The 23,179-nt window shown below is 43.5% G+C and overlaps 1 protein-coding gene and 1 non-coding gene across 3 annotated transcripts in view; both read right to left on the bottom strand.

Annotated features, from left to right (window-relative positions):
- The window catches only part of LOC126106361 (uncharacterized), a 126,381-nt gene that overhangs the window by 83,676 nt on the left and 19,526 nt on the right, over positions 1–23,179 (bottom strand). The window lies entirely within an intron of this gene.
- Positions 10,381–10,506, bottom strand: LOC126107090 (small nucleolar RNA SNORA79). The gene has a single exon (XR_007523500.1). It is a non-coding gene; the product is annotated as a small nucleolar RNA SNORA79 (small nucleolar RNA).

Here is a 23,179-nt window from a genome sequence, read left to right as displayed (position 1 = left end):
GCTTGCCAAAAAATATGGTCATAGTGCTATGGGAGCAAAGAAAAAAAATTAAGAATTTATGGACAACTTTCCACTGCAAATGTATACAAACTTACCAATAGTCAATAAAAATGGTACATCCCATGAGAAAGGAGGAAAACGGTTTGCATATGAGTTACTACACTGAAAGAAAAAAATTCGCAACACCAAGAAGTGGTCATTAATTTCAATACACCCAATAAATGACATCTAGTTCTCTGTAGATAAGGCCTAATACTGTGGGTACAGTTGAGGAAGCAAAGGAATAGTACAACAGTTGTACACGCCATGATTTTTGTTTGTGGTCATCGAGATACAATAGTATCCAACAAAAAATGTTGTGTACATAAACATTATGTACCTATCTGATATGTTTGTTTACCTATTTGCCGACAGACACTGCATTTGGTGCACCTGAGTTGTTCCCTGTTGTGATGTGGTATATGCAGTGAACAGCAAGCATTGCTACGACACATAACATGTGGTTCCTGCACCTCAGTTCCTTCGTGACACTGACGTGTGGACATCGCTAGTATTGCTCCACGTGTGGAGATATCCGTAAAAAAATGTGCTGCAATTATAGCACTTACCCAAGCAGGTTCATCTATTTGCCAAATCGCGAAACAGTATAGTTTGTCTATAGGGGGAGTGCAGGAGACAACAGGTAGCAATAAGGACATACCACGACCCGGACGACTTCGTAAAAATATCATAATTACCAGTAAGAGAAATAGAATCAAAACAGAGCCCCAAATTCGTGCAGAATTGGTAGAAATGAACATGACAACAATATCTCTTGCAACAGTAAAAAGGAGACTAACTGAAGCCAGCTTGAAAGGATGTGCCACAGCAAGAAAACCTCTTCTAAGGCCAATAAATAAGCGGAAGAGACTTGAATGGGCTAGAAAACATCATACTTGGACTTCGGAAGAGTGGACAAAGGTGTTATTCACCAGTGAATAGAAGTTCGAGATTTTTAGAACCACAAGGAGAATATTTATTCGGCGATTTGTAGGGGAAATGGTAGCCCAGCAGGGTGTTCTACCTACAGTTAAACACAGTGGAGCTTCTATTATGGTTTGGGGATGTTTTGCTGGAGATAGAGTTGGCGACATTGTGAAAATACGAGGGCCGTTCAGAAAGTAACCTCCAGTTGATTTAAAAAAATACACCAAGTTAAATAAAAATATTTTAATATATACATCTTACAACTACATCTTTGCACTATTTTTCTACATAGTCTCCATAGCGATTGAGGCACTTATCGTATCTCTTCACAAGCTTTGAAATTCCTTCTGCATAAAAATCACCCGCTTGTGCCTGGAGCCAGCCTGTGACCGCATCTTTGAGCTCTTCGTCGTCATCAAACCGCTGTGACCCGAGCCATTTCTTCAAATGCATGAAGAGGTGATAATCACTTGGTGCCAGGTCTGGGCTGTAAGGTGGATGGTTGATAACGTCCCACTTGAAGGACTCAAGAAGGGCCGCTGTTCTGCGAGCAGAGTGAGGACGGGCGTTATCGTGCAAAAAAACGATACCGGAAGTCAGCATACCACGGCGTTTGTTCTGTATAGCCCATCGTAACTTTTTTATTGTTTCAAAGTACACGTCTTGATTAATGGTCGTACCACGTTCCATGAATTCAACCAACACCCCTTTGGCATCCCAAAACACCGTTGCCATCAGTTTTCTGGCAGAAAAATCTTGCGAGGCTTTTCTTGGTTTGGTAGGCGAATTTGAATGTGCTCACATCTTTGATTGTTCTTTTGTCTCAGGGTTCACGTACTTAATCCAGGTTTCGTCACCGGTCACGATTCTGTTTAACAATGGTTCTCCTTCGTCCTCATAACGTGACAGAAAGTCTAATGCAGAGGCCATTCTTTGAGTTTTGTGGTGGTCGGTAAGAATTTTGGGCACCCATCGTGCACAGAACTTACGGTAACCCAATCTTGCTGTCACTATCTCGTACAAGAGAGTCTTAGAAATCTGTGGAAAACCAGTAGACAACTCCGACATTGAGAAACGTCGATTTTCACGAACTTTTGCATCAACTGTCTGAACGAGTTCGTCAGTCACCAATGATGGTCTACCACTCCTCTCTTCATCATGAACGTTTTCTCGTCCACTTTTAAATAAACGTACCCATTCACGGACAACTCCTTCACTCATAACTCTTGGTCCGTACACGGCACAAAGCTCACGATGAATAGCTGCTGCAGAATATCCTTTGGCTGTAAAAAAACTTATGACAGCACGCACTTCACATTTGGCAGGGTTTTCTATTGCAGCACACATTTCAAACTGCCACAAAAACTAAACTAGCGCAGGTACGACGTTCACTCGACCACGGCTTGATGCCGACTGACCTGTTGAGTGCGTGAACGCACAGATGGCGTCGCTACTCCCCCCACAACCCGCACTGTGACCGATCGGAGGTTACTTTCTGAACCGCCCTCGTAGAAGGAAGTATGGATCAGAAGCAGTACCACCGTATACATCAGTATCATGCAATACGAAGTGCATTGTGCTTATTAGGGAAAGGATTCACCTTACAACAGGATAATGAACATCGGTCGGCATACTGTATGAACTACACTGCATCAAAGGAAAAACAGAAAGTACTGAATGAAATGGTATAGCCATCCCAAAGCCCCGATTGTAATCCCATTGAAATCGTCTGGTATGATGAGGACAGACGTATCAGGGAAGTTAATATATCCAGCAAGGAATGCCTCTGGAATATTGTTTAGGATGTGTGGAATCATATAGATTCAAGATACCTACAAAAACTGATTGACCGCATGCCTCAAGTTTGTGAGGCAATCATTAAATCCAAAGGAGGAAACTTTGATGAACGTAAAATATAATGATTGTGATTATATTACATATGTGGAAGTTAATATAATTATATTTTGTCAGGAATAACATTTTATTTGTGTTGTAAATCTTAAATATCAGGGTGTATTGAAATTAGTGAGGGTAGTGTAGTTTTGTGACAAACAAAAATATGTAGGCTTGTTTCTACATCTGAAAGATGATGTCTATTAAAATTTCACGTCAGCTGCATAGGAGTGGCACTAGTAGCGCCATCATGAGGATGCAAATCATGTTTGCTTTAAATACCTGCTGTAACATTTGTGAGAAATAGTTACCTTTGAGACTGAATGTGGTGAGATGATGTTAGTCAAGACTGCCTTTAAGATGACGAAGGACATGTAAAAGGGCTACAAGAAACTGGATATTCCTTCTGCAATAATGCAGAAAGACTTGCAGGAATGTAGCCACTGTACACAATTGCTGGCAGCTGTAGTCAGGAGAATGTTTGGTCAAACAAAGACTGGGCTCTGGATAGCCACATGACTCTACCGAGCAAAATACAGCATCTGCAGCAGCAATCTGAGCAGCCATTGGCACCACAGATACCCAACAAACTGTTACAAATTGGGTACTTCAAGGACAGCTCTGAGCCAGAAGCCCTGTAGCATGTAATCCACTGACCCCAAACCATTGCTATCTGTGACTTGTGTGGTGTCAAGTGAGAGCTTATTGGAGGGTAGGGTGGAGGCCTCTTTTATTTTGGGATGAAAGCTGGTTCAGCCTCAGCGCCAGTGTTGGCTGTGTGTTGGTTAGAAGCAGCCCAGTCCAGGGTTTGCAACCAACCTGTCTGTGTATTAGGCACATGGGACCTACACCTGGAGTTATCGTGTGGGGTGCGATTTCATATGATGGCAGGTGCACTCCAATGGTTATACCATGTGCCCCGACTGCAAATTTGTACGTCAGTCTGATGATTCGACATGTTGTGCTGCCATTTGTAACAGCATTCCATTGTTGGTCCCCCCCCCCCCCCCCAAGAGGAACATTCACCCACATACCGCTATAACATAATCTATAGAGTGTTCACACGTTTCCTTTGCCTGCTCAATCACCAGAATTGCCTCCAATCAACACATATGGGACAGCATTGGATGACAACTCCAGCGTCATTCACAAACAGCATTAACTGTCTCTGTATTGACCGAACAAATGCAACAGACATGGCACTCCATCCTACAAAGTGACATCCAGCATCTGTACAACACAATGCATGCACATTTGCATTCAACATCTTGGCAGTTACATCGGTTATTAATGTACCTGCGTTTCATGTTCATGATCTTGCAATGTTAATCACTTAAACATGTTATCTAGACACACATTTTCTTGAAATTTTATTACTGGATATTAATTATGTTTACATTTTTATCCTGTCAGTGTGAGACACAAAATGCGTGCAATGACACCACTCTGTGATTCCTTTCATAGTAACAATACAAATAAGCCTAACAAAATGTCATGAAAGGGTTGGTTGGTTTAAAAGGGGCCGGGAGGGGGGGGACCAAACTGCGAGGTCATCGGTCCCTTGTTCCCAGTAGAACAATTACCCAAGGTAAAGAAGAAAACAAAGAAGACATACAGCATAACAGGAGAAAGGAAGAACCGACAGAAGGACAACAAATACTACAATGGACAAAACAGGACAAAAAAACCACAGAGAGACGCTAGAAAGAGGGAGAGGAGATTAAAAACAAGAAAGCTAAGAGAGAGAGAGAAGCCAGCCACTCTGCAACACATTAAAACCTCTATCCTAAGAGCCCTAGGATGGAGGACAATCAAATGATAAAACCCACCCTCACGAATAAAACGTAAAACTAAAGCTGCTTTTGAGGCATTGTCGCCCAACACCAAAGGTAGGGTGCTGGGAAAGTTAAAAGTCTGCCGCAGAGCAGCTAAAAGTGGGCAGTCCAGCAAGAGGTGGACAACTGTAATTTGGGAGCCACAGCAACAGTGACGTGGGTCCTCTTGACGGAGGAGGTAACCATGTGTGAGCCACGTATGGCCAATGCAGAGTCGACAAAGGACAACTGATTCCTTGCGAGAAGCAAGCAGGGGAGAATTCCACACATTCGCAGTCTCTTTAATGACACACAGTTTGTTGTGCATATTGTTATGCCACTCCGTCTTCCAAAGCCGAAAAAAACTTGCGGCGTAGGACAGAATGCAGGTCTGTTTCAGAGGTGCCCATCTCCAGGAGCTGTTTCCGTGTAGCTTGTTTGGCCAGCATGTCAGCAAGTTTGTTGCCTGGGATGCCGATGTGTCCTGGTGTCCACACGAACAGCACTGAACGACTGGACTGTTTCAGGGCAGAGATGGAATCCCGGATGTTTGCTGCCGAAGGATGGTGAGGGTAGCACTGGTCAACAGCTTGTAAGCTGCTCAGGGAGTCCAAACAGAGAAGAAATGACCCACCAGAGCAGGAACGGATGTGCTGAAGTGCACGAGATATGGCCACAAGCTCTGCAGTAAATACACTGCAGCCAGAGGGCAAGGAATGTTGTTCAATATGGCCTCTGTGGACATAGGCGAAGCCAACATTACCATCAGCCATCGAGCTGTCGATGTAAACAACTTCAGAGCCCCAGAACACGTCCAAAATCAAGAGGAAGTGACAGCAGAGAGTGGCGGGGTTAACGGAGTCCTCAGGGCCATGCCAAAGATCCAAACAAAGCTTCCGCCAAGGTGTACACCATGGAGGTGTACGTGAATGGACCTCAAGTAGAGGTGGTAAAGGGAAAGACTACAGTTTGGAAAGAAGGGATCGCATGTGAACCGCAATCATGAGCCCTGACCTGGGCCGTCGATGCGGGAGATGAACTGCCACGGGTGGGAAAAGAAGACGGTAATTTGGATGCTCAGGAGAACTACGAATGTGTGCAAGATAACGGGCAAGCAGTTGTGCATGTCGGATCCGCAATGGAGGGACTCCGGCCTCCACCAGGACACTTGTCACCAGACTCGTTCTAAAAGCTCCTATCGCTAGGCGAACACCACAGTGGTGCACTGGGTTGAGTAAACACAATGCTGAGGGCACCGCCAAACCGTAAACCAGACTCCCATAGTCAAGGTTGGATTGAACAAGGGCTCTGTAGAGCTGCAGCAGTGTACAGTGATCTGCATCCCAGTTGGTGTTGCTCAGGCAGCGGAGAGTACTGAGGTGCTGCCATCACTTCTGCTTAAGCTGAAGGAGGTGAGGTAGCCAAGTCAATCGGGTGTCAAAAACCAGTCCTAAGAGTCGATATGTCTCCACTACAGTGAGTGGTTCGTCATTAAGATAAAGTTCAGTTTCCGGATGAACGGTACGACACTGACAGAAGTGCATGACACACGACTTCACAGCTGAAAACTGGAAACCGTGGGCTAAGGCCACCGCGCAGCAACACTAGTATTGGAGGAGCAATACGAAATGCAGAAGTTATCCGCATACAGAGAGGGGGAGACTGATGGCCCTACAGTTGCTGCTAGGCAATTGATGGACACCAAAAATAGAGATACACTCAATAGAGAACCCCGTTCTCCTGAATACAGGGGGAACTATGGGAGGCACATAAAAGTACGGAGCGACAGGAAGTTTTGGATAAAAATTGAGAGCAGGCCACGGAGGCCCCACTCATACAATGTGGCAAGTATATAATGTCGCCAGGTCGTGTCGTATGCTTTACGTACGTCAAAAAAGGCGGCAAACTGGTGTTGGCATCTGGAAAAGGCTGTTCAGATGGCAGACTCCAGGGACACAAGATTATCAATGGCAGAGTGACCCTGGTGGAAGCCACTCTGACATGGAGCCAGTAGGACACGTGACTCCAGGACCCGACCCAAATGCCGACACACCATAATTCCAGCCGCTTACGGAGAACGTTGGTGAGGGTGATGGGACGATAGCTGTCCACAGCAAGCGGGTTTTTAGTGGGTTTTAGTGCCGGAATGATGGTGCTCTCCAGCCACTGCAATGGAAAGACGCCATCGCACCAGATCCAGTTGAAGATGACGAGATATGACTTGTACTCAGCCAGGAGGTGTTTAATCATCTGACTGTGGATCCGATCTGGCCCAGGAGCTGCGTTGGGGCAATGTGCAAGGGCGCTGAAAAGCTCCGACTCTGTAAATGGTGCGTTATAGGGTTCACCGTGGCATGCAGTGAACGAGAGGACTTTCCTTTCCATCTGCCGTTTAAGGGTGCGAAAGGCTGGGAGGTAGTTCTCCGACACAGAGGCTCGAGCACAGTACTCTGCAAAGTGCAGCAATCACGTTTGTGTCAGTACAGAGCATGCCATTGATGTTAATGCAGGGGACACCTGTTGGGGTCTGGAACCCAAAATGACGTCTGATTTTCGTCCAGATTTGGGATGGTGACATATGGCACCCAATGGTCAACATTTACCTCTCCCAACAACCCTTTACCGTCGTTTTATAAGCAGGCGAACATGGGCACGGAGTCACTTTAGAATATTAGGTGCTCTACGGAAGGTTGCCACTTACGTCGCTGCAGAGCTCGCCGATGTTCTTTAATTGCCTCAGCGACTTCCAGTGATCACCAAGGGACTTTCTTTTGCCAGTGGCACCCTAGAGAACGAGGGATCGCATTTTCTGCCGCAGGAATTATAGTTGTAGTGACCAGCTCAATCATAACATGGATTGCACCACGTGGGAGATATTCGCCGAGGGTGACAGGAGTGGTGAGGGCTACCTAGCCTGCATTGTTTAAAGCCCATTTGGGTAGGCGTCCTGTGGGCATGATGCCGGGACAGTGACAGGAAGATGGGGACGTGGTCATTACCACACAGGTCGTCATGTGCTCTGCAGTGGATAGATAGGAGGAGTCCTGGGCTGCAAATTGATAAATCAATGGTCAAGTAACTTTCATGAGCCACACTGAAATGTGTGGTGGCCACAGTATTTACGAGGCAGAGGTTGAATCAGGACAGTAAATTTTCGATATTTCTGCCACAGCCAGTAAGCATGGTGCTACCCCACAAGTGGTAATGGGTGTTAAAATCTCCCAAAAGTAGAAAAGATTTAGGGAATTGATCAATCAGTGCAGCCAATATGTACATGGGTACTGTACCATCCAGAGGGAGATATACATTGCAGACAGTTATTTCCTGTGCCGTCCATATCCTGACAGCCACAGCTTCAAGAGGAGATTGAATGGGCACAGGTTCACTACATACCGAGTTCAGGACATAATCGCAAACTTCACCTGACATTGTATTATATTCGCTACAGTTCTTGTAATATTCCCCTGTAGCTGTGAAAGGCAGGGGTCCGCATTGCCAGGAACCAGGTTTCCTGGAGGACAATGCAGAAAGCAGGTGTAAAGCTTGCCAGTTGCCATAACTCAGCCAGGTGGTGGAAAAAACCGCCGCAATTCCACTGGAGGATGATGTGATGGTGAGACTGGGAAGGCATGGAACTCTCAATGGGGTAGTCTACGCCTCACAGTCACCTGCTGCGACTGACTTATTTCCTGAACAGGCTATATCCAGTGTGTCTGAGGGTCTGGTGAGATCTAGGTCCTCAGCAGAAGCCAGAATCGTCACCTCATCCTCAGACGCAGAGCTTGTAGGCAGTGGTGGTGTGGGTGCCATCAGAATTACCTTGGTCGTTGGGGTCTTCTTTCTGGATTTCTCTCGCTGATCCTTTGGTTTGTCTGGCTGCGAGGGCGTCGCTGATTCAGTCTCCGGGACTGAAGATGATAATGAATCTCTACGACCAGCTGCATTTCAGCCACTGGCGGGTGTATCTTTCTCCTAGCAGAAACCTAGGAAGGGAGTGACCCAAAGGACATCTCCCTAGGATCTGAAAGAGACTTAAGCTTCTCCAGTTTAGATGTGGGGACTGGTGTCTCCATGGTTGGAGGCACAGTGCTCCCAAGGTAGGTGGTGCAGGAGCAACAGGGAGGGAAGTGCCCCCCCCACAATCAAGGGGGAAGGTGTAGTCTTCCGGCCCTGAGAGCCGATTGGAACTTGCAGATCTGATGGGGCTACAACTGTTCTCATAGGGGAGGCATAAGACGAGACTACTTGTTCTACAAAAAACCGAGGCTTCGTCGAGACAAAAAAGTCCCCAACAGCTCTTGTACATACAAGGTACCAGGGCGAATAAGGTTCGTTGCCATCCTTTAGCCTGCCGTTCCTCCTGATGTGGCCAGGGAGGGAAACGATTTAGGAATATACTTCCTTGCATTGTACTGAGACTTTGAACACTTAAGAGACTACTGGTGTTTTATCACCAGTAACTGATGATGTGGTATGCTTCATCGCACATCATATGCCCTGATGCCACCCACTCCGACCAGGGGCCCTCTCCACAGGTGCCACCCAGCTGCAGCAAAAGTCACCTGGCAGGATGGCCATTCCCGGGAGACCAGATGCCCCAGGGTAACGGGCATCTACTTGTTGGCATACATGGGGAGTTAATGGCGCAGGCATCAGCAGAGCGATCCCTGTGTAGTCAGGGGGCTACAACCAACAGGGTACAAGGCAGCCCCATCACAATGGACTGGTTACCATGTTGGATATCAAGTGCCAAGAATTCCACGGTCCTCATCGGCACAGAAAATGACACTGCATAGCGGGCGGAGGAAAATGCACACAAGACGGTGTTCTTGCTCAAGAGATAGAGGATGAGCGGGACTGCAATGCCACGACGAGAAAGTGGGCTATAAATCCCAATGCACGATGGGCACAATGCACCATGTAAGGAGCCCTTCCCCAATTGGCTTGCTCTTCGAGAAAATTTTGAAAAATTGAGGTCAAACCCTACAGGGGACCATCACATAAAGGCCGAAACGTGTGATACTCCTTTTAGTCACCTCTTACGACAGGCAGGAATATCTCAGGCCTATTCTAACGCCCGGGTCTGCTGGGTGGGTCATGAAAGTTGAATTTTGCTACACTGTAATCACATGTACAGCAAGTATTTTCATCCAACACAGATCAGATGTGCTATGCCACTAGTGCAGTGGGCAAAGTTTTACATTAGAATACTCGAGTTTCATTCCAGGACTAAGTGATTTTTTATCTGTCCAGTAAAAGTGTAGAATACACTGCTTCTTTGTTGGTATACACCTTACAACAACTGTTTTTCTAACACTGAAAACAGCAGTTATTCATCAAGACATGTCAGAAATATTCATAAAGAATAATCAGTTAAAAATAGACTACTTGCCATATGACAGACATAAGAACAATACTTATCAATGTGGAGATGTTAAACATACATACTATATTGAGAAGTACAGTCAGTTGCAGTTTTTTAAATACATTATTAGTGATATGTCTCTCGGTTCTACATTAGTATTACATAATTGATTGTGTTTTGTACAAGATATGCTGTAATTGCTGCATAACAATTAAGAAGTCAGATATCAATGCACACACTCTACAATTAAAAATAAAGAAAGAAAAGAAAGAAAGATATACACTTCCACCATAATTGAACTCTTGAACAAATGTGGGAGCAGTAAGATATTTATTCAATTACAACTGTATGGATCCGCAAAGCCAAACAGTGTTACAACAACAATTCTGGGTGAAGCAATCCATAATTATTATATGGCAGTTTGAAATCCTGCAGACACTAAATGTCCTGCACGAGGAACAACCACCAAACACTCTCTTCACAATATTACCATTTGGATCTCACTGACAATATTCTAATTATTCTAGGAAAAAATACATATTCACATACATTTTATATAGTAATATAAGACACGTCATAGAGTCACAGCAGTGTGTTGAGATTTTTCAGAGATGTCTGTACTTTAAAATCATGGATATATCGCTGTACATAAAAATGGATGAAAATTTGAGAAAAGGTGTTTTTCACAGATCCAACGTAAACTGGAAGTCAAAGGACAGATTTGACAATAACATAAATGAAACTTCCTGGCAGATTAAAACCATCTGCCAAAGAGGGACTTGAATCCAGAATGTTTGCCCTTCATGAGCAAATTGTCTACCAACTGAGCCTACTATGACTCACAACATGCATTCAAAGCTTTACTTCAGCAGTAGCCCTTACCTGCCTTTGAAAGGCAAAGATACCAGGTTAGAGTCCCAGTTCGGCACACAGCGTTAATCTTCCATGGAATTTCAAATTGGAGCACACACTGCTGCAGAGTGAACATTAATTTGGTATAACAAACATTTGCAGCCATGTGATATGAAAGCATTGAGCAACACAAAGGTTTATATTACAGTCGTCACAACATCACTACTGCTATATTTTTACTTTCAACCCGTGTGTATCATGCACACACCTGTATAACGTGCAATTCCTTATTGGATCTTGTTTCTTCACAGTATGTGGAGGAAGTGATGGAGAATTATTCCATTCCCATAATAAGTCTGGGAATAGTGTTTGAAGATAGATGATCTGATGCTTTTAAGGCAAAATCATCTTTTTGATGGTTCAAAATTATCATCTTTGTAACAGCAATTCAGACAGAGCGTGGTGTCTTCTTACTACCTTATATAATGAAAAGGAAAACTTCATTTCATAAAACAAGTTCTATAAAATGGAAAAATTCTACTCTATGATATTTTCACTCTTTTCACTTGCTAGGCTGTTATCAATTCTCTCCATCATGTTGTTGTACCCACAACAGCCATTAGCTTTGACATCTCCAGAGCTCTCGTATATTCAGTCAATATGCTATTATTTTCCCCTCTTTGAAAAGCAGCAATTCCCCCTTCTCAGCTTTCTATTATGAAACATTTGAGAGATGCCTTTGAGACAGCTGCACAGTACTGTGTGGATTAATCCTTTGAGGCCAACCAGTTGAGGAGAAGTTCAATAACTATCAATTGGAAAGAATAATCTTTGTTCAGCAGTAGCATAATAGCTGCCACTACAGTTTGAGTTCAAGTATATTTTGTCAAACTTTGTAAAATTTCCCACGTATACAATTAAAGACAACACACCAGTTTGGGACTAACAAAGTGTAAATGAACCGTGCTCTTTTTAGTGGCAGATATTGCACCAAATCAAACCTTTCTTTCTGCAACACATGATGTCACTGGTGCTGGGATTAATGGGACACAGTTATTTGCAATAAGCATATAGTTACAACAAATCTGGCTTACACACAGTGTTTTGAAGTAAATAATTGTCAAGAAACTCTCACATTTTGTCACTAGTGTTTTTTTTTTTTTTTTTTTTTTTGTTTTAGGGCGCAAAACTGCTACGGTCATTAGCGCCCGGTCTGTGACGGAGGAAAATGTAAAAAACTAAACTGGAAACCAGCAGCAATGGCAACAAAACTCAAAAAATTGGAGAAACTAAAAACAGAAGGAAAGCTTTAAAAAACCACTATAGAAGGGGGTTGGTTGTCCCCAAAAAGGGCTTCAAATGACTGATGTCATCTCACTGGCACTAATAAACTCAAGAACGCGATCGGATGAGCGCGTATCATCTGCTAAAATGGAAGATATATCAGGCGACAGCTGTAGACAGGCGCGTAACGGAGTAAAATAGGGGCACTCAAATAAAAGGTGTCTTACCGTCCACAGCTGAGAGCAGTGGGGACAGAGTATGGGAGATACTTAAAAGATGTCAATGGCTAAAAAGACAGTGCCCTGTCGCGAGTCTAGTTAAAATTACCTCCTCCCGACGACGCGTTTGGGAGGAAGAGGTCCAAGCACAGGGAAGAGCTTTCACATCCTGCAATTTATTATTGGGAAGTGACAACCAATGTGCGTGCCATAAAAAAGCAACGCGACGACATAAAACACTCCATAGATGGGCGAAGGGAATCGTGCGAATAGCTGGCCAAAGAAGAGAGACTGCTGCCTTGGCTGCTGTATCGGCCGCCTCATTTCCACAGATACCAACGTGTCCTGGGATCCAGAGGAACGCCACAGAGATGCCCCCCCCCCCCCCCCCCCCCCCCGTGGAGCAAGTGGAGGCAGTCCTGAATCCGACGGACCAGAGGGTGGACAGGGTAGAGAGCTTGGAGACTGAGGAGAGAGCCGAGAGAATCTGAACAGATAACATACTGTATCCGCTGATGGTGACGGATGTAGTGGACAGCCTGGAGAACAGCGTAAAGCTCCGCAGTATAAACAGAACACTGGTCGGGAAGCCGAAATCGATTTGGGGTGTCACCAACAATATAGGCACTCCCAACCCCTAACGATGTTTTTGAGCCATCAGTGTAAATAAATGTGACATCCTTCATTTGTGCGCATAGAGCAGCAAATGCCCGACGATAAACAAGTGAAGGGTACCATCCTTGGGAAACTGACAAAGGTCACGGAGCAGGCAGGTCCGGGGACGGAGCCAAGGCGGTGCTGTACCCCCAAGAAAGTTTTAGGAAAGCGGAAGGAAAGAGAATGGAGCAGTTGACGGAAGCGGACTCCCAGAGTTAGTAGGGAGGAAGGGCGGCCTGCATATCCTAAATCCAAGGAGGCGTCGAAAAAACTGTCATGGGCCGGATCTGCAGGCATGGAAGACAGATGGCTAGCATAACGACTCAGAAGGACAGCTCGCCGATTGGACAGCGGAGGTTCACCAGTCTCAGCATAAAGGCTTTCTACAGGGCTGGTGTAAAAAGCTCCAGACACTAAACATAATCCACGGTGGTGGATAGAGTAGAGACGACAAAAAATAGATGGCCGAGCAGAGGAGTAAACTATGCTTCCATAGTCCAATTTCGATCGCACTAAGGCACGATAGAGGAGGAGAAGGACCACTCGGTCCGCTCCCCAGGAGGTACCATTCAGGACACGGAGGGTGTTGAGGGTTCGCAGACAGCGAGCCGAAAGTTAGGAAACGTGGGAGGACCAGCACAGTTTTCTGTCAAACATAAGACCCAAGAATTTAGCGACGTCCGAAAACGGAAGGTTGACAGGTCCTAGATGTAAGGAAGGTGGAAGAAACTCCATACATCACCAAAAATTAACACAAACGGTCTTACTGAGAGAAAAGCGGAAGCTGGTTTCGATGCTCCAAGAGTGGAGGCAATCGAGACATCCTTGAAGATGTCGTTCAAGAAGGCTGGTCCGTTGAGAGCTGTAGTAGATCGCAAAATCGTCCACAAAGAGGGAGCCCGAGACATCAGGAAGGATACAATCCATAATGGGATTTATAGCAATGGCAAACAGCATAACACTTAGCACAGAGCCCTGGGGTACCCCATTTTCTTGGGAGAAAGTACGGGAGAGAGTAGTGTTCACCCGCACTCTAAATGTGCGCTCTGCCACAAATTCGCGAAGAAAAAGGGGCAACCGACCTCGAAAGCCCCAAGAGAACAGTGTGCGGAGGATGCCTGTCCTCCAACAGGTATCGTATGCTCTCTCCAGATCAAAAAATATTGCTACAGTATGATATAAGTGGAGAGGGCAACAAGATGGTCAACTGCAGTATGATGCTTTCGGAAACCGCATTGGGGAGGTGTTAAAAGACTGCGGGACTCCAGCCACCAAGCTTAACGGCAATTCACCATACACTCCAAAACCTTACATACACTACTCGTGAGAGAAATGGGGCAATAGCTAGAGGGGAGATGTTTGTCCTTTCCAGGTTTCGGAACAGGAACAACGATAGCTTCTCGCCACTGTCTGGGAAAAGTAGTCGGTCCAAACTCGATTATAAAGGCGAAGGAGGTAACGCAGACTATGGTATGGTAAATGCAGCAACATTTGGATGTGGATACCATCCGGTCCTGGGGCAGAATAGCGAGAAGAAGAGAGTGCATGTTGAAGTTGCCGCATGGAGAAAACAAGTGTTGTAGCTTTCGCGATTTTGAGAGGAGAAGGCAAGGGGTTGCATTTCCGCAGCGCGTTTCTTCGGGGAAACGCTGGCGGGTAATTTGAAGAGCTCGAAATCTCAGCAAAGTGTTGACCCAATGAGTTAGAAATTGCGACGGGGTCCACTAATGTATCATGCGCGACAGTGAGCCCAGAGACGGGGGAGAAACTAGGCGCGCCAGCTAACCGTCGAATCCGACTCCAAACTTCAGAGGAGGGAGAGAAGGTGTTAAATGAGCTAGTAAAGAAGTCCCAGCTTGCCTTCTTGCTATCGCGGATGACGCGACGGCATCGCGCACGGAGCTGCTTATAGCGGATACAGTTGGCCAAAGTAGGATGGTTTCTGAAAACGCGAAGAACACGCCGCCGCTCACGTATTGCTCACGGCATGCCTCGTTCCACCAGGGAACTGGGGGGTGCTGGGGCAATTCAGAGGTGCGAGGTACTGAACATTCCACAGCTGAAAGAATAATGTCTGTAATATGAGTGACCTCATCGTCGACGCTAGGAAAGTGACGGTCATCGAATGTCGCTAGAGACGAAAAAAGTGTCCAATCGGCTTGGGCAAACTTCCAGTGCCACGGGTGCATATATGGCAGGTGGGGCTGCAATCGAAGGACACATGGAAAGTTGTCACTCGAGTGTGTATCATCAAGGGCGAACAATTCGAAGCGCCGAGCTAGCGGAACAGTACCGACCGCAAGGTCCAAATGAGATAAATTTGTCGTGGAGGCAGACAAAAATGTAGGGACCCCAGTGTTGAGGCAAACTAGATCCACTTGGCAGAAGACGTCTAGCAATAGTGAGCCACGTAGACAAGGATGTGGAGATCCCCAAAGCGGGTGGTGGGCATTGAAGTCCCCAACCAGCAAATAGGGGGGTCGAAGCTGACTAAGAAGATGAAGGAGATCAGCTCGTGCCATTGGTGTGGACGATGGAATGTATACAGTACAAAGAGAGAAGGTGTATCCAGAAAGGGAAAGACGGACAGTGACAGCTTGGAAGGAAGTGTTTAAGGGGATTGGGTGATAATGGAGAGTATCACGGAGAAGAATCATGAGTCCTCCATGTGCTGGAGTGCCTTCAACAGAGAGGAGATCAAATCGGACTGACTGAAAATGGGGGGAAACAAAGCGTTCGTGGGGATGCAGCTTTGTTTCCTGAAGACAGAAGATGACCGGAGAGTAGGATCTTAAGAGGATCGACAATTCATCCCGACTGGCTCGAATGCTGCGTATATTCGAATGTATAATGGACATAGGGTGGACAGAAAATGGAAGAATGTGACCAAGGTTGCCCTCAACTCAACGACTGCTCAGAGCTTGCGACCGACAGCATGGAACGGCAGTCAGCCGAAGGCAGAAGATCCTGATCCATAGGTTGTGCAGGAGCAGCTCCTGCCACCAGCGATTGACCACCAGCAGTGTGCCTCGGCGACACAGAAGATGGCCGAGGGCGGCTACCGCCAGGTGGTGCTGTAGATAAGACACGCCGTGGCGGAGAAGGAGAGGAACTTGGTTTCTTATTAGCCTTCTTGGAAACAGGATGTTTAGATGGAGGAGGAACTGATGGGTGTGAACTTGGGGTACGTAAAAAATCTTCACGTGTAGGCTCTTTTTTGGAAGTCCGTGTGTCTGACTTTTGGGCTCGAGATTTAGCAGAACCCAATGAAGGGTGAGCCTTAGAGTGAGCAGGCGAAAGTGGAGAGGTTGAACGACTGTGGCACTAAAGGTGAGATCACAAGTCTGCGTGGCCACCTCCTTTGTTGGCCGAGGAGAGGCAAGGACAGTGCTGTATTTACCTGTCTGAGGCACAGTGGGCTTTCGACTGGCGAATAATTTTCGAGCAGCAAAGGTCGATACCTTTTCCTTCAGTCTGATTTCCTGAATCAGCTTCTTGTCTTTAAAAATGGGGCAATCTCGAGAGGAAGCAGCGTGGTCACCCATACAGTTGATGCAACGAGGGGATGGAGGTGGACAAGCACCCTCATGGGCATCCTTGCCACACGTAACACATTTGGCCGGATTGGAACAGGACTGGCTGGTATGATTGAACCACTGACACCGACAGCAACATGTAGGGTTTGGGATGTAAGGGCAATAGGAAATTATCTCATAGCCCACTTTGATGTTCAATGGGAGTTGAACTCTGTCAAATGTCAAGAAGACAGTACGGGTTGGAACGAGGTTCGTGTCAACCCTTTTCATGACTCTATGAACAGCCGTTACGCCCTGGTCAGACAGGTAGTGTTGAATTTCCTCGTCGGACAATCCGTCGAGGGAGCGTGTATAAATGACCCCACGTGAGGAATTTAAAGTGCGGTGCGCTTCCACCCTGACAGGGAAGGTGTGTAGCAGTGAAGTACGCAGCAATTCTTGGGCCTGGAGGGCACTGACTGTTTCTAACAACAAGGTGCCATTTCGTAATCTGCAAGAAGACTTTACAGGACCTCCAATTCCGTCGACACCTTTCTGAATAATGAAAGGGTTGACCGTGGAGAAGTCGTGACCTTCGTCAGACCGAGAAATAACAAGGAACTGCGGCAACAATGGAAGAACTGTCTGTGGCTGAGACTCATTGAACTTACGCTTGTGAGCAGACACAGTATATGATGAGGAAACTATTGCGGAAGTATCCCCCATGATTACCAGCGTCCCCGATGGCGCGCTCCTCCCTTGTGGGGACCCTCTCTGAGGGCACTCCCGCCTTAGGTGATTGTTCACACCTCAGGTCACACCTCCCGAGAAACGGACGGAGGGACTAATCGGCACTTTCGGAAGGTATCAGCTCGGGTAATCACCCCTCCCTGGGCCTGGCCATTACCAGGAGGTACGTACGTGTCCTACCTGTCTACCCAGGGCGGGGAATTACGCGTTACCCCGTCACCGGCTATGCATGGAAATGCATGGGTCGGCCTTCAGACACGCACGGGGAGGAAAAAAGAGAAAGGGAAAAACAAAAAAAGGGAAAGGAAAGAAGAGAGGTCTCAAACGCCGCAGCGGAGAAAGGGTAAAGAGAAGAGGTAAGGAAAAGAGAAGGACAAAGGAAGGACGAAGACTTACAAGCAGAGAAAGCGAAGAATGTGTTACATTTTCGAGCGTCCGTCTCCGGACGTAGGCACAAAACATACTCCCAGAGGGGGAGAAAAGGAAGGAAAGAGGCGGAGGTGAGGGGGGGGGGGGGGGGGGGCGAAGATGGAGGATGGGGTAGGACGCAGAAAAGGAAGGTATGCAGCCCGGAAAGGAAGGAGGGCCACATTAGCTCGGGGTCCCGTGCTCGCTACTCATGTATCTACAAAAGTTGTGGACACCCTGGAGGGGGGTCACTAGTGGTGTCTTTTGTCTTTCAAAGATTACGGTTAACCTCAACAAAGAAGAAGAATATGACGATATCTTCTCAAATACTAGGTAGGTTTTAAAATCAACTATTGCTTCTAATCTCACTACAAAAGATCGATTCATTCATTGAACTACTGTGTAATGGCTGTTAAAACTACATTGTTTACTTTTAGCAGAATTCTTGTGTGCATAACTGTTAAACAAAATAATTTATGGTAGCAAAAGTGGGAGCAATAAGATGCCATTTAATAAATTACAACTGTATGGATTCGCAAAGCCTAACAGTGTTATGACAACAATTCTGGGTGAAGCAATCCGTAGTTATTATATGGCAGTTTGAAATCCTGCAGATACTAAATGCCCTGCACGAGGAACAACTGCCACATACTCTCTTCACTATATCACAATCTTGCATCCCACCAACGGGATTTTAGTTACACAAGGAAAAGAAAAAAAATCGATATCTACTGTGTGTACCAAATCATGTATTGTTTAACCGCTTTTGCACTTGCTGATTGAGCAAACTACATTAAATATTAATTACACTAAGAAATATCTTCCATTGAACAGTCTGCTCTGTTACAATTCTTGCATTCTGATGAAACAGCTGGTGTTACAATGCTGACATTCACAACTGATCACTTTTAAGAAACAACTTCACCCAGTACTGTGTCAGAAATTATTTTAAATCATACAACATATTTATAATTGTGTATGAAAATTTAAGTTATTGAGGTGTTTCTAATCTCACTACAAGAGATCAATTCAACCACTCAACTACTGTGTAAAGGCTGGTACAACTACATTGCTTATTTTTAGCAGAGTTATTGTGTGAGTAATAAGACAAAAGATTTTCGCATCTGTTAAACAAAATAATTTATGGTAGCAAATGTGGAATCAATGAGATGCCATTTAATAAATTATAACTGTACGGATCCGCAAAGCCAAACAGTGTTATGACAACAATTCTGGGTGAAGCAATCCGTAGTTATTATATGGCAGTTTGAAATCCTGCAGATACTAAATGCCCTGCACGAGGAACAACTGCCACATACTCTCTTCACTATATCACAATCTTGCATCCCACCAACGGGATTGTAGTTACACAAGGAAAAGAAAAAAAAAACGTTATCTACTGTGTGTACCAAATCATGTATTGTTTAACTGCTTTTGCACTTGCTGATTGAGCAAACTACATTAAATATTAATTACACTAAGAAATATCTTCCATTGAACAGTCTGCTCTGTTACAATTCTTTCATTCTGATGAAACAGCTAGTGTTACAATGCTGACATCAACAACTGATCACTTTTAAGAAACAACTTCACACAATACTGTGTCAGAACTTATTTTAAATCATACAACATATTTATAATTGTGTGTGAAAATTTAAGTTATTGAGGTGTTTCTAATCTCACTACAAGAGATCAATTCAACCACTCAACTACTGTGTAAAGGCTGGTACAACTACATTGCTTATTTTTAGCAGAGTTATTGTGTGAGTAATAAGACAAAAGATTTTCACATCTGTTAAACAAAATAATGTATGGTAGCAAATGTGGAATCAATGAGATGCCATTTAATAAATTATAACTGTACGGATCCGCAAAGCCAAACAGTGTTATGACAACAATTCTGGGTGAAGCAATCCGTAGTTATTATATGGCAGTTTGAAATCCTGCAGATACTAAATGCCCTGCACGAGGAACAACTGCCACATACTCTCTTCACTATATCACAATCTTGCATCCCACCAACGGCATTGTAGTTACACACGGAAAAGAAAAAAAATCGTTATCAACTGTGTGTACCAAATCATGTATTGTTTAACCACTTTTGCACTTGCTGATTGAGCATACTACATGAAATATTAATTACACTAAGAAATATCTTCCATTGAACAGTCTGCTCTGTTACAATTCTTGCATTCTGATCAAACAGCTGGTGTTATAATGCTGACATCAACAACTGATCACTTTTCAGGAAACAACTTCACACAATACTGTGTCAGAACTTATTTTAAGTCATACAACATATTTATAATTGCGTGTGAAAATTTCAGTTATTACGGTGTTTCTTCTGAAAGTATTTGTATGGAGTGTAGCCATGTATGGAAGTGAAACATGGACGATAAATAGTTTGGACAAGAAGAGAATAGAAGCTTTCAAAATGTGGTGCTACTGAAGAATGCTGAAGATTAGATGGGTATATCAATAACTAATGAAGAGTTAATGACTAGAATTGGGGAGAAGAGGAGTTTGTGGCACAACTTGACAAGAAGAAGGGACCGGTTGGTAGGTCATGTTCTGAGGCATCAAGGGATCACAAATTTAGCACTGGAGGGCAGCGTGGAGGGTAAAAATCATAGAGGGAGACCAAGAGATGAATACACTAAGCAGATTCAAAAGTATGTAGGTTGCAGTAAGTACTGGGAGATGATTAAGCTTGCACAGGATAGAGTAGCATGGAGACCTGCGTCAAACCAGTCTCAGGACTGAAGACAACAGCAACAACAAGGTGTTTCTAATCTCACTACAAGAGATCAATTCAATCACTGAAATACTGTGTAAAGGCTGGTACAACTACATTGCTTATTTTTAGCAGAGTTATTGTGTGAGTAATCAAACAAAAGATTTTTGTATCTATTAAACAAAATAATTTATGGTAGCAAATGTGGGATCAATGAGATGCCATTTAATAAATTACCACTGTACGGATCCGCAAAGCCAAACAGTGTTATGACAACAATTCTGGGTGAAGCAATCCGTAGTTATTATATGGCAGTTTGAAATCCTGCAGATACTAAATGCCCTGCACGAGGAACAACTGCCACATACTCTCTTCACTATATCACAATCTTGCATCCCACCAATGGCATTGTAGTTACACAAGGAAAAGAAAAAAAAATCGTTATCTACTGTGTGTAGCGAATAATGTAGTGTTTAACCACTTTTGCACTTGCTGATTGAGCATACTACATGAAATATTAATTACATTAAGAAATTGGTATCGTAAAAGATCTTTTGCAATTTTTTCGCTCATATTTTCACCACAACAGAAATCATTGAAATTAGGAACATAAGTTTCAAAATAAATACAATCAGCATTACATATATATTCATAAAGTTGAAGTACACTTCGAATGACTTGTTTCAATTTGAATATGCTTAATGACATTTGATAACACTCTATCACTAAGTGTACAAAGTGTTGTATTGGATGTCCATATAGAAGTTTCTATTACTTTATTAATTGGTACAGTCAAATTATTTATTACTACACGTACGAGTCCCTCAAAGAAATTTTTTTTTTGTGATTTGTTGTCCACTTTTCATAAGTCTGTCAAGCTGTTGTTGCGATGTTACTATTAGATTCCTTCAGCTTGATTCAAGGGAAAATGACTTGAATCTGGATTTACATATAATTTCATTTCCCTCTTTTTGTGTCTCCACCATTGAGACGTGCTGATATGCCTTATTGTTTGAGTTGACTAAAATTGAGCAATCATATAAAACGGTTGTTCGTCCTCGATCCATGAAGAGGATGTAATAACATTGTTTTTTTTTTTTAACTGAAATACTGCAATAAATTTCTTCGGCCTTGTTCGTTGGATGTGTTAAAAACTGTTGTATATTCTGACTTCCCAACTCTATTAGTGAAGTATGCTCTGCAGTAACATCTGCACCATCCATTTCGTCTGTTACAGCAATGGACGACGTGGATGTGCTCTGAGTTTGTTTCTGATTACTCTGCAAGGATGAAGAGAAATCTGTTTCTTTGATTTTGTTTGCAAAAGAATCTAACGCAATTTATATTGGCTTTGGATGAACACAGTGTGTGTCCAATCCAATTCTCTGGATACACAAGTAATTAATGATGTTGTCTGAGGTGATTTTTCCCATTCCCCCTTAAATTTTCTGTAAAGTTTGTAAACGTTCAATTTGATTTTTTTTTTTTTTTTTTTCAAAGTGAGAACGTAACCATAAAATGAATTTAGACATTATTGAGGATCATCAAATAAATTAATAATTTTAACTAATAGACTTACAATTTCAATTACGTCTATTGTTAGTCCGTCAGTATCGTCGTTGTCACTTGTTAAAGTTGTTATTTTTGTGTTCTTAAGGGGAGTTACCTCTTTTTGTTCTTCTGTATCAGAAGTTTTTCTCTTACGTCCTGTGTCTATATCTTTTGCTGGTTTTGTTGGTCTTGTATCGTCTTCGTCTGAATAGTCAGAAGATTCTGATGAAATGTCCTTTTTAGACATATTAAAAAATAAATTTATGTCTTTTTGAGTTGGAGTAAAGTATTTAAATTGTACTTCACCAGTAGTAATAATAGATCTGGGGAAAAAAAAATTACATTTACAGTATTTTATAAATCACATTGTGTTCCTTGATTTACAGAAGGTATTAAATCTTTAGTGAAAATACTTTCAATGCGTTCTGCAAATGCAGCAGTTAAACATATTCTACAAAATAAAATATCACTCATTTGTAATATAGTTTCAAAATAACAAGCTTTTGATGTACAAAGTATTTCTTGAGTAGTAAACCCATAATGATCCTAAGTCGGTTGTTCAGTTAAATATAATACATTACTAGGTCGACTCACAAAATGGTTATTAGTCAGTATTCGTAATTTTCCTTCATCTTGAGTGTTAATAACAACATTTAAATAACAATTTGTACACAATACATTGTATAGAACAGGTTTACGCATATGGTCATAATATTTAAGACAGTAATTGCGTGGTTGATTAAGTGATATTAATTTATAATTTACATTCACAATTTTAATCCTATATTGTAATTTACGCATTGTATCAAATCGTGTCCACGTTATTAAATCTTTATCTTTTAATGAACAAATTCACATAAAATGGTCATATCTTCTAAAAGCGATAGCACTCCAATTAAAATGTCTTTCAAATTCTTCGTTTCTAATAAATAATTTATAAGTGGTATTTGATACAGATTTCATTACAGCATTGTCATATAAACAGCTTGGCCATCCCAAACCTTTTAATACTATTGTTCGTCCACCGTACTGCAAGTCTCTTGTAGATACAGGTACTTTTTCGTCAATACATGCGGCCCAGTCTGCATGACGATGATTAAATTGGCCATCAGATTCTCTACTACGAATTTGAGATAGTTCTTCATCGCCATCACAATCACTTTCAAAAATTA

This window comes from Schistocerca cancellata, chromosome 10 (genome assembly GCF_023864275.1).
Source record: "Schistocerca cancellata isolate TAMUIC-IGC-003103 chromosome 10, iqSchCanc2.1, whole genome shotgun sequence".
In the NCBI taxonomy this organism is placed as follows: Eukaryota; Metazoa; Arthropoda; class Insecta; order Orthoptera; family Acrididae; genus Schistocerca; species Schistocerca cancellata.
The sequence above is the reverse complement of the archived record's forward strand: the minus strand, read 5'-3'. Positions and strand labels throughout refer to the sequence as shown.